Raw genomic sequence first — 12,932 nt, 5'->3', positions numbered from 1 at the left:
TTTCCCAGGCTCCATCACACATAAAATGAAAGCTAACCACCTTACACTGTTCAAGTCCTTCATATTCCTGGGGCTGTCTCCACCCAGTTTCACCTTTTGTCCTCTTGCCTTTGTGCTCCAGCCATTCTGAGCTTACTGTGACTCCTCAAACATGCCAGTCTGTTCCCACCTAGGTACTGGCACCAGCTCTTCATTCTGCCTTGAGCACCGTTTCCTTCCTACTCACTTAGCTGGCTCTTTCCAGCCTGAAGCAACTGCGTCATTCTTCATCTAGCTGGAATATTTTAATTCTCTGCACAGCATGTGTATGAAGTCACAAGCAGAGACTTCTCTTGCTTGTTCATTTATTTGTTTATAGTCCATCTTCCTTTATGGAATATTAAAGCCCGGGACTGCCCTGTCCATGGGAGAGATGATCACAGTGGTGGAGAGAGAGGTTTTTGGCATCAAATGGCATCAAAATGGTTATTTCATAACCTTTTATTAGGTTATGAAACTTTGATGATAACCATGCCATTTCTGGAAAGTTACTAAAACTTGTAATATTAGTATACATATCATAAAGTTCTTGTGAATATTAAACAAGTTAAACAGGGACTGGTACGTTTTAAGCATCTGAGAAATGCCATCGATTGGACCTCAACACCTGGAATAGTACTTTCTATTAAGTGGAAACAATATTGAAAAAAATTTTTAATGAGCACATTATACACCTTATTTATATTTAAGTGATTTTTTTTCCTTTAGAAAATATCTGTTGTTTCTTTTATTTCAGTCCTAAGGTATAAGTATACAACCAAAAGAGAATTATTTTTTAATTTGTAACCTTAATTCCTCATAGCTCTTCATATTACGTTATTCTGATGCTGCAGTGGTCTTTCTTATAAAACGGAACTGGTAACCCCTGACCTCCAGCACTCCACAGAAATGTAAGGCAAAAAAGACGTGAAAAACTGCAGTCATTTCCTAGTTTTTTGTTAATGTAGCTGCTGCCTGTGTAATTCCACAGCTGCAATACAAGGCAGTTTTAGTTGTAAGCTGAGAAGAATATAAATTATGGCTAATTGAAAGTGCTGGGGAGACCTGAGAGATGACAGAATGCAATTACCTAAATTGGGCCTGGGCCAGGCAGTACTGGTCTTTCTGCTCTCAGAAATAATGTGGCGCTTTATATGGCTTGAACAACTTTGCTGCTAGGAAAAAGCGAATGCCTCAATTTCCCAGAGTCTCCTCCCAGCTCTGCGTTCCTGGGACTAAGTGTTCCTGGGAAAGGAGTTTGTGGAAGATTCTTTCTCACAAAGGAGTACATATTTACAAAGATCTAACTTTATATTGCCTATAGCCCAAGGGTCTGCCTGGTTCCAGGTCTGGGATATCTGGTGCCTTTTTGAGATAATTTATCTCAGAAGTCACAGACTGATAATTTGGTTTTAAGTTGGAAACTGCTTCTTCCTTAGCCTTGGGGATAGAATAAAACACAATTTGGTCCTCCCTTGGGCAAGAAGATAGGAATTTAATATAATATTTTCTTTTTTATGTATCTGGGGCATTAATTCCATGGCATATAAAGAATACTTGCAAGATTTTTTCATACTTTTATTAGGTTTGTTCTCACTCTGAGCCATGTACATATGAGTTCATTAATTTGCTTCAAACGTGGAAGCAAAGTCAATATTTTCTAATACCTACGTACTTGCCTTGTAGTAGTTCTCATTACTCCTACTCAACCCAGGGAAACCAAGTGTTACAGAGATTAAGTACCTTCTGCCCTACTTCTTCCTAAGGAAGCAGGCTCCCAGCTCATCACAGAGCCCCAGTCATCACAGAGCCCCTACTCTGTCCACAAGCCCCACACTGGTTTTCAAGGACAACTGGATGCAAAATTGTAATGGAGGTTAGAAAACTGAATCCAATATTATTCATGACTTTAAAGAATTGAGTACCTGGTAATGGAAATTGTAATATAAGCAGTGAGGACACCCCCACCCCGCCCCACCCCCCATACACACACAGTCCCCACGCTTTTCTTAGAGCCCAAGCTGTGTTTATTGCTGGGATGTTTGCATGCCTGACAATGTCTGCACCCTGGTGAGTGATCCCAATGGAAGTCCATAGGTATGAGGGGCTGAGTAGTTGGAAGCGGACTCAGAACCGTAGGTGACGAACTAGCCTTCAGGAGTCAGAGCTGAAACCAGCCTCCCCCACGACAAATGTCCCTCTTGCACCTTAGCTAGAACTCAATGTGTGTTTTTTGCTAATAATTATGTTTGCGGAGAGGATGTTTCACTTAACTCTGCGTCCACAGCGTTCTTGCACGGGGCTTGCGGCAGGGCCTCAGTAGCTGTACTGTGACGGCGAAGTGCACTCGTTCTGGGGCCAGACACTACTTCACCACTTAGTAACCGTGTAACCTTCCACAAATGAATGAATCTCTTTGTGCCTCAGGTTTCTTATCTGTAAAACAGAAATGATAGTACCCCCTGCACCAGACCCCCAGCATAAGAATTACATGTGTTAGTATCTGTGAAATGTATTGAGCATTCCAACTGCATGATTAAGTGAGCTTAAACATTCTCTAACATGGTCACAAACTTCTGCTCTGTAGCCTTGTGGGGTCTGGAGGAGGGTTTGGTTTGCCATGCGCCATGTATAGAAGAACAAAAATTTAAGTAGAACACCTTCAGAAAGGGCATTCACACTTCACTTTTATGCGGCCCTATTATTGCTTGTTTTCTTTCATTCTGGACTCTACAGTTTTGTGTCATCTGTCACACCTCCAGTAACTTGTTCTAAGACAGTGATAAAATTGTTAAGGAGGACAAGGACAAAGATTTAATCCATTAGGATGACACTGAAATTTAATTCAATACTATTTAGATGCAGTTGTTCAATCAACGGTGAAGCCACCCCAAAGTGTACCATCTAGGCTACATTTTTATATGTGCAAATATATATATTATTAAAAGCCATGTTTTGTTAAAATAAGCTTTGTAGAATAACTACTATCTTCTAATGTTACATAAATATGCATACAAAAGTCAAAGAGGTTACATACCAAATTTGAACATAATGTTCACAGTGGTTACTGTTTGCTGAAAATGTATTGAAAATACATTTTCAATATTTTATTTACCAAATGGTATTTTACTGTTTTGAAAACATTTGAAAATAGGTACATAGATATTTATTTTTATTATTGATACTAGTGGCTAAATCATATTCTATCATGTGGTGTCTCATAATTTAAACTACTAATGGACTTTTGATTTGTTATAATATTTTTATAAAAACACTTAAACATAAAGTTTAATGCTCATCTCAGAGCATACACGTAGGATAAATTCCCGAAGTGTTATTGCTAGGATAAATGCTTTGCAGGTTGTTATTGCTTTCTACATACTACCAAATTTCCCTCTAGAAAAATTTTACAAATGTATACTGTTTATACAAGGGTGTACAATTAGTGCCTACTATTAACAGTCACATTTTTAATGCCTTTTTCTTTTTCTGGAGTGGTGAACTACTTTTAAAAAATATTAACTTCTTATTTTTTATTAATTAAAGTATTTAACTCAGTGCAAAGCAATATAATAGATGATTTCTGTCTTGGTTTCTCTTGATTGCACTTTATGATGCTACTCCCTTAGGTGACCTGCGAGTTTTTATTAAGCTTTCTTGCCATGTGCATATGACAAACAGTGAAAGAGGTGTGAACTAAAAGGCGTGCTTTTGCTCATAGCTATCTCTACTCACTAAAATAGTAATGTACTCGTCAGTAGACCTCACACACCTTCAGAGAAGTTTCCATCTCTAAGTAACCTTACCAATATTTCTTTTTCACATAAGAAAACTTTAGTCCCAGAAAAATGAAGTGGTTTGTCACAGTACTGGTTAAAGAGAGAGTCTTATTTCTTTAGAGACACATGTTTTTAAAAACAAAAGAAAAGAAAAGAAAAATCTGGATCACCTAATCATTTTCAAAACTTGGCAACTCAATAAAAAATATAATTTCACTAGCTTCTGTTCTCTGAGTTTGAGACAATGGAAGTACTACTACCAGTCTCCTGAATACACTCTGCATAGTCTGAATGCTTTTGTCCCTCTCTCCCCCAAATTCATATGTTGAAGTGTTAAACCCCAAAGATGGTGGTATTAGGAGGTGGGGCCTTTGAGATTTGGTTAAGTCCTGGGGACAGCCCTGGCTGGTTTGGCTCAGTGGATAGAGCGTCAGCCTGAGGACTCAAGGGTCCCAGGTTCGATTCTGGTCAAGGGCATGTACCTTGGTTGTGGGCACATCCCCAGTGGGAAGTGTGCAGGAGGCGGCTGATCAATGTTCCTCTCTCATCGATGTTTCTGACTCTCTATCCCTCTCCCTTCCTCTCTGTAAAATATCAATAAAATATATATTAAAAAAAAAAAGTCCTGGGGACAGAGCCCTCATGAATGGGATTAGTGCTCTTATAAAAGCAATACCTAGCCCCCTTCACTGTGTCAGGATGCGGAAAGAAGGCACTAGCTAGGATCTAGGAAGAGGGATTTTATCCAAATATGACCATGCTAACACCTTGCCCTCAAACCTCCAGCCTCCAGAACTATGAGAAATACATTTCTATTTTTCTAAGCCCACCAGTCTATGGTATCTTGTGATAGCAGCCAGACAGACTAAGACAACCTCTGATCTCCTGATTTGTCACCAGGGACCAGGGAAGCAATAGGAAAGGGGGGCAAGAGGCCTTGCCTGGGTTATTCCTAGACTCTAATGACTCTAATGACTGTAAGTCACTCTGCAGATTTTGAATAATTATAAAACACTAGAGGACTGTTGTACGAAATTCATGCACTTGGTGGGGGAAATCCCTCAGCCCGGCCTGTGCCCTCTTGCAGTCTGGGACCCCTTGGGTGATGTCTGCCTGCCGGCTTAGGTCTGATCCCCCCGGGGGTTGGGCCTAAGCTGGCAGTCAGACATCCCTCTCGCAGTCCGAGGCTCTCACAGTCCGGGACCCCTCACTCCTTACCGCCTGCCTGCAGCAGAGGTGAGAGGAGCTCCTGCCACCGCCTCTGTGCTTGCCAGCCGTGAGCCTGGCTTCTGGCTGAGTAGTGCTCCCCCTGTGGGAGTGCACTGACCACCAGGGGGCAGCTCCTACATTGAGCATCTGCCCCCTGGTGGTCAGTGCATGTCATAGTGACTGGTTGTTCCATTGTTTGGTCAATTTGCATATAGGGTTTTGTTGTATAGGATTTGTTAACAAAAACCAAATATCTCTTAATGTGTCTGTGTACGTAGATGTATGGATATGTGAGAGTATATTTCTGGTCTCCTTACGTTTTATATTCTTGCATGTGTTTTTCTTAATATTTTTACTTGGATTTCATACAAATTAAAAAATACAAACTAAGTCTAATTGATAGCCTTCCAGATATTTTTCTTCCAGAGGTCAATATTTAATGTTGCCAACACATTTCCTATTTTTGGTTGTCCTACACATCTCTCTTCTAGCATAATTAAAGTGAACCATTTCTGGCAGTGAGTCTGAGATTGCATTTGTACATTTCTACAGCTCCCTAGAATATAAATCTTCAGGGTCTTAAGGCTTGGATTCATTTAAAGTAATTAGGGACTGCCTCAGATCACTCACATACTATCTCAAGCAACAGTATCTTTTTTATGTTGTTCTAGTTTTCTTAGTTTGAAGGTCATTTTCTTTGCTAGGAAAGATGGAATACAAAGAATGTTTGGTTATTTTTTCTTCTTCCATGTGCAATAATATAATTTTCACAAACCTGTATGTCTAGGCTTTTCTTCTTATTCTTTACAAGTACATGTAGAAGGCTGTGCATTATCTTCTGAAATGGGGTGGTTTTAGAGGACCCAAGATGACATGGGTGTGAATCCTAATTCTATTTTATTCATTAGTTTAGGCAAGATTTTTTAAGTGCCAGAAGCCTTTTTCCTTTATCTATAATTCTGATAAAGGTATATATCACACAAAATCTGTGATAAGGACTCAGAGGACATGCAGTGTATGTATAAAACATTTAGCACAGTGTTTGGCACATAGTAGATATAAAAAAATGTTAATTTCATTAAGTCACACGTTTATTTTTTACTGGTTTTACAATTTTTTACATTTATTTTTCATTGTTGACAGCATTACAGATGTCCCCCATTTCCTCCCTTTTGCCCCCCTCACCACACTATTGTCTATGTCCATGGGCTGTGCATACATACATGTAAGTTCTGTGGCTAATCTCTTCCCGTGGTGGTCACCATCACAGAGTGATTCAGCGTGACTCTGTGTAAATTGTTTCTCTGGGAAGCAACCTTGAACTGGAGTTAAGCCTGCAAGAGATTTTGGAGGGAGGGAGGCAGGACAAGCCTTCAGACTGTGATTCAGATCTGTCTTCTGTGAAAAAAAAGGGAGAGTCTCAGACTGACATAGAGTTCTGTCAAATTCTCATCTGGCCAAAGGGGCTTTGGAACAGAATTACATGTTAAAAGAGATTCACCTTGAACAGAAATGCCAGACCCTAGTACTGGTGCCACACTATGCTCATCAGTGCCTGGGGAAATCGCATAATCTTGGTTCAAAAATTTAGACATTGTGGTTGGACACTGTTAGCCAACTGCACTTCTTGCAGCCAAATAGCAAACTCTTTCTTGAGTAGAGATCCAAAAAGTACCACTCATGTGGCCATATAAGGTTGTGGAGCAAGGCTGCCTGTGTTCATTCAACTCTGGCTCCTCCACTTACTAACTGGGGTGTTGTAAGAAAGGTACTTACACCTCTGTGCTTGGTTCCTCATCTGTAAAATGGAAAAAAAAAAAACAACAGCAGCTACAATAAGGTTATTGTACTGGTTAAATGAACTAATCGCTTCTCGGCCTTTTGGCTAAGATCAAGTGTAGTATCTGTTCTTATCAGTTTAAATGAACTAATATACAGGGTAGGGCAAAAGTAGGTTTACAGTTATTAATCTAGAAAATAATATTATCATAAGTAATCCAAGAATACACTCTGTTTTGTGGACTCACAACTATAACCCACTTTTGCTCTACCCTATGTATAAAGTACTTAGAATCATAACTGAAACCAAACTGGAGTCAATTAATATTTGCCACTATTATTGGCATATTCTCACAATTTTGCAACTTCCTTGGACTTATTTTTACTTTTATACCCCCTTCTTACATCTTTTGCATATATTCTTTTTTTTAAAATATATGTTTTGCTGTGAACCTAAAAGTGCTCTAAAAATAGTCATAAAAATAAAGCAAAAAAACAACTCTTCAGGGATCCTCCTGGGTAAATCCTCATTGTTTATATGCTTTTCCTCACTCTCATTTCTCATTGTTTGTTGTCAGTCCAGGTAATTGCACTTATTAGTATTGCAGTCAATAATCCCATTTAGTCTATGTAAGGAAAGCGTCTGCTTGAGATTTTCACACCAAAACCTTGTAGGATTGATGTATTGGTTCCACGGTATGAACAAAATAAGCTTCTCAGAAGGCAAATCATAAACACTATGTGCTATATTCTTCCCAGATAAAAGGGAGAGCTATTTCACATCCATCAAAGTTGAAATAAGGTTTAGTTTAGTGGACCAGAAAAATATTACCTGTTTTGACATAAATACAATGGAACTATTCCAAAGAAATCCAATTTTGAACAGCACTGCGTACAGGCATTAGAAAGTTTCAGAAGATCTGGGTGTTCTGTATGCTTTTTGTTGTTTGAGGTGTTTTCCTGAAATTAGCCAAGCATATTATCTGAAGATGAACCACCCTTATTCTTGTGCTCTTTCAATTTCTTTTTTTTAAAAAAAATATGTTTGATTGATTTTTTTACAGAGAGGAAAGGAGAGGGATAGAGAGTTAGAAACATCGATGAGAGAGAAACATCGGTCAGCTGCCTCCTGCACACTCCCCACTGGGTAAGGCCCAAAACCAAGGTACATGCTCTTGACCGGAATAGAACCTGGGACCCTTGAGTCTGAAGGCTGACGCTCTATCCACTGAGCAAAATGGTTAGGGCTCAATTTCTTCAAAAATAAAAAATTTTTTTTTTAAAATATATTTTATTGATTTTTCACAGAGAGGAAGGGAGAGAGATAGAGAGTTAGAAACATCGATGAAAGAGAAACATCGATCAGCTGCCTCCTGCACATCCCCCACTGGGGATGTGCCCGCAACCCAGGTACATGCCCTTGACCGGAATCGAACCCGGGACCCCTCAGTCCGCAGGCCGACGCTCCATCCACTGAGCCAAACCGGTTTTGGCCAAAAATAAAAATTTAATAGTGATTCATCATATCCACAGTCTCACCCACTCCAAGAATCTGGAGGTTTTTTGTTTTTTCGTTTTTTTTTTAGGTCTAACATCCTTTTTAGAAGATACTCCTTTAGAGCAATCCAAGGGCCACCATTAGTATTTTTACTTAAAAACAGAAACCGTAGGCTATCGCTATGTTACAGAAAAGAAATTGGATTGTTTTGGCCAACTTGACTGATGGTCTTTATTACTTAAAAATATTGTTTCTTTTTTATCATGCAATAATGACAGCATGTCATATAAAAATATAAGTAATGAATATGAATGCTCTTTTCATGATACTTTAATCATTTTTCAAACATTGCCGTAATCATTTATTCACTCAGCAAATATTTGCTAAACAGCTACTTTGTGGCTAGCCTATTTCTAGGTACAGTGGTACAGCCATGAATAATTAAAATAGGGTTCATTCCTGTGCTTAAAATTCTCCATATAATTAGAATAGGATTCTTACATTGCCTATAAATCAGTACTGAGCCTCTGCCTATGTGTATGAGCTCTCTGAACTTAGTCTGCTGTTGCCACACAGTTCTACTGTCCTTTGTTTTGGAACATCTCAATCTTATTTCCTGCCTAGGCCATTTGCACTAGCTGTTCTCTCTATCTGGTATGCCTTTCCCGCAGATCTTATGGATTCTTCTCATTATTCAGATCTTATACCAAAGGATTACCTTATATGGAAGTCTGTGGTCTAAAACAGCTCCCAGCCCCACTCTACAGTCACTATTTACCCCTTAATACTGTTTTATTTTTTACCCTAGGTAATCATTGTTAGACATTATCTTATGTGTGCCTAAATATGTATTGACTTCCTCAAAGTGTCTATGGCCCTTCTGATTGTATGACTCTATTTGACAGCCATAGGCTACATTCTGTGCCTGTCTCTATGACCCTACACTGTGTTCCTGGATCACTTCATTCTTAGTTCTATTGTAACACTGAGTATTCTCTGTATAATGATCTTTATATTTGACTGCCCCTGACACTAATATGCAGGCTGTTTGCAGGTAGGAACTACAGCTTCACATTCACATTTGTATTTCCTGGAGCAGTGCATTGTACACATGATTTCTCAAAAAAGTACTTACTGAGCTAATTAATGGATTAATTTAAAAATTTGTGCCCTGCCTGGTTTGGCTTAGTGGATAGAATGTTGGCTTGTGGACTGAAGGGTCTTTCTCATCATTGATGTTTCTCTCTCTCTCTCTCTCTCTCTCTCTCTCTCTCTCTCCCCCCCCTTCCTCTCTGAAATCAATAAAAATATACTTTTTAAAAATTGTCCAGTATTTACCACATGATTTCTACATCCTGTTTTAACTATTTCTCATAAATAAGGGGAAAATGTCATAAGCTTAATCTCCCTTCAGCCTTTTAAATAGTGTATTCCTGCCCTGCCCGGTTTTGGGTCAGTGGATAGAGCATCGGCCCACACACTAAAGGGTCTTGGGTTTGATTCCAGTCAAGGGCATGTACGTTGGTTGCAGAGTTAATCCCCAGCCTTGGTCAGGGCGCATACAGGAGGAAACCAATGGATGTGTCTTTCTCATATAGATGTTTCCCTCTTTCTATCTCTACCCGTCCCTTCCACTCTCTCTAAAACTCAATGGAAAATATTCTTGGGTGAGGATAAACAAACAAAAAAGTGTTTCATTTCTACACTGAAACTATCAGAGTTGTAAATTTTTACAAGCCACATGCGAGTTGTAGAGTATTGGATGCTCTTTTCATTAAAGGTCCATAGATAGGAAGCAAGTAGGAAGAACTTTGGAAGTTTGGGATATGATCATTTGAATTTTCTGTTCTAGGTCATATCATTCACTCAAATTAATCATAGAGAAAACCTCTGACATTTTACAGGAAGAAACTCATTTGCACATATAGATGAGAAGATCAAAGGTTTATATACTAATTTTTAAATGATTTAGATATCTGACTTATTTCTACAACCATTTTAATATATATGTGTTCTGTTAGCAAAGAGCACATTGAATTTCTTCCCTGACAACATTGTTGGAATTGTTTCCAAAATGGATTATAGCTCTTCAATATCATGAAACTCAATTATTTATTAATTTCTGAGGGAGAAGATATATGCTTGTTTCTTATTACACCGTAATAGACAATTCCTCTTTTACAGGTAGACATATGGACTAGATATTAGACAAAAACAAACAAACAAACAAAAAACAACCCCAGAATGTTTAAAGACTTAAATATATGCAGAAAACAAAACATTAATCTTATTTGATTATGGTTATTTTCATCAGAATTTTGTTTCAAAATGGAATTTAAAACCTCAAATACTTATAAGAAACAAAATAAAATAGATCACCCATTAATGTAGCTACAACCTATGCCATTGAGTAATTTCCTCCTATATCACTTGAATTAGCCATAATAAAGACATCATTGCTTGACTTATTACCTTAACATTGTACACAGAAAAACAATTCAAACTTTGTTCTCAAATATTATCCTTTCATATATGGTTAAAATATATATCAATAATATAAACATCAGAAATTAAATTTAGCTGGGCTAAGCATTAAGTAAAGGCATTCTAATCTCCATTAACATTAGATCTAAGATCATGTTTTTAAAAAAATATTAAACTAATTCATCATAAAAGGATAATTTTCTTTAACTTATTTCAGAATATTTTATGTAACATATTCTTTACTATAGACTCATGTACTCAAGAGTACAGTAATTTTTGTACTCTGGAAAAAGTATGAGTTGCAATTGCTTTGGCTTTCTATAACTTTTACTGAAACAGTCCAGGCAAGTTGAACTGAAATTAATGCAAGAGAGAAAATGTAGCATCACTCAATGGAAATTTCCATGCATCATGGTTTGTGGTGCTCTTTGGAGCAATCTAGGGTGTAATGGACAGTGTTTTCCTGTCTAAATGTTCTTTCAATATTGTCTTTTGATAGTAAGTAGAAAGATGAACTCCAGTGACTGACAGCCAGACTTGCCCAAATATTCACAGTGGTTGCACCTCGCATAGATTTATATGTTGAGGTTTTTTTACACACTGGGATAGTCAGAGATTTATGTCCACGTTCCTTCATTACAAGAGTGATATACAAACCACATGCCAATTGGTATTTATCACACCTCAACTTGGACAGATGAACTCAGGAGCATACTGAAAAGAGGATGAAATGGAACCTAGAAGAAGGAAAGGACAGGACAATAGAAGCACAAGATGGATAAGTCTGTAGAATGAGTAAGAGAGTAAAAAATGGTACATGGGCTAGATTATATTTTAGAGTACTACAACAAATTTAGGCTCATTTACTACTATTACCATCTTTATTTCCCCACACACTGATTTTCCATACTCAGTCTATATTGGATTCCAGATCACTTTATTTTCTTAATCTTTTTAAACCAATACAAGGATTAGTCCCAGGCTCCTTGGCCTCCTGACTTCACATGTCCTTTAGGACTGCAAATAATGACTTCTGGCATGTCATGTATTGACAATTTTTATTTTAAAGTAGTAGAAAATTTGACAGAAATATTAATTTAGAGGGATGCAAGGGCATACAATAAATGAGATAACAGCTCTATTCTCCCCACACATGAATGAAGCAAGTTGTCATGAGGGCAGGGGGATGTGGCCGGGCCCCTATCATGGTGAAGGAATTTCCCTCCCACAGTGCACTCTGGGAAATACCTCTGTGGTGTAAACTTTCCAAAAGTCTATGAGCATGAGTAAAGCTGTGTTGAAAGAGAACAAACAATTGGCCATCCTGGAACTATGATTCTTTTTCTATTTCGTGTCTAAATACTGATTACAGCCCCTCTCTCTGTGACACATGCATTTGTCTTATGATTAGCTCAGGTCGGCTGACTGTCAACTTATGGTGTAGGTATGGCCCTAATTCAGAAGAGTAAGGGATGAAAACTGATCTTGTGCTAAAGTCATTATTTTCACCTTCTATAACCCTATGGTCTGGATTTTAATGTAATTTTTAATAAACAAGGATGCTAAAGTTAGAACATGAAACTAGTAATTAATGAAGCGGGAAGTTGCATCCATGGCCTGACTCCCAAACTTGCTCCCTTCCTGTTACCCCGTGTCTTCCCGTGAAAACAAAGGGCTTAACCGTTTTGAGGACATATACACATTTAAGTAAGTACTGCAATTGCCCTTTCTAGAGTAAGTCATGATTTCTTATTCATGAAAATATTCAATACAAGTAGGTGCCAGTCCCCCACATTGTAGGGTAAATACTTGATTCAAAACAAGATAGTCTCATAAAGAGTCAAAATGGGAGTTTTCTTTATCTTCTTTTTGGGAGGCCCCCCAAAAAATCTATTTAAGTGTTGTTGAATTCAAAAAGGAAGAGGAAGATAAGTAGGGTTGATTTTAAGGAGCTACAAAACATTATAAACTTAAGGCCAGCAACAACAGACCAAGCGCAATCATTGTGCTCTTCTGTGATTAGAGCACAGATTAAGTTTAACATACCTCCTCACTTCAAAGACCTACAGTTTCAAATAATCATCTCCTGTTCAGCTGGCATGGTAATACTTTGATTTTCTACTGTGTTGCTAGCATTTTAATATATTACTTTTTTCTATTTTTCC

This window comes from Myotis nattereri, assembly GCF_964212035.1.
Source record: "Myotis nattereri genome assembly, chromosome: 6".
Taxonomy (NCBI): Eukaryota; Metazoa; Chordata; class Mammalia; order Chiroptera; family Vespertilionidae; genus Myotis; species Myotis nattereri.
Note: the sequence above shows the minus strand (reverse complement) of the source record.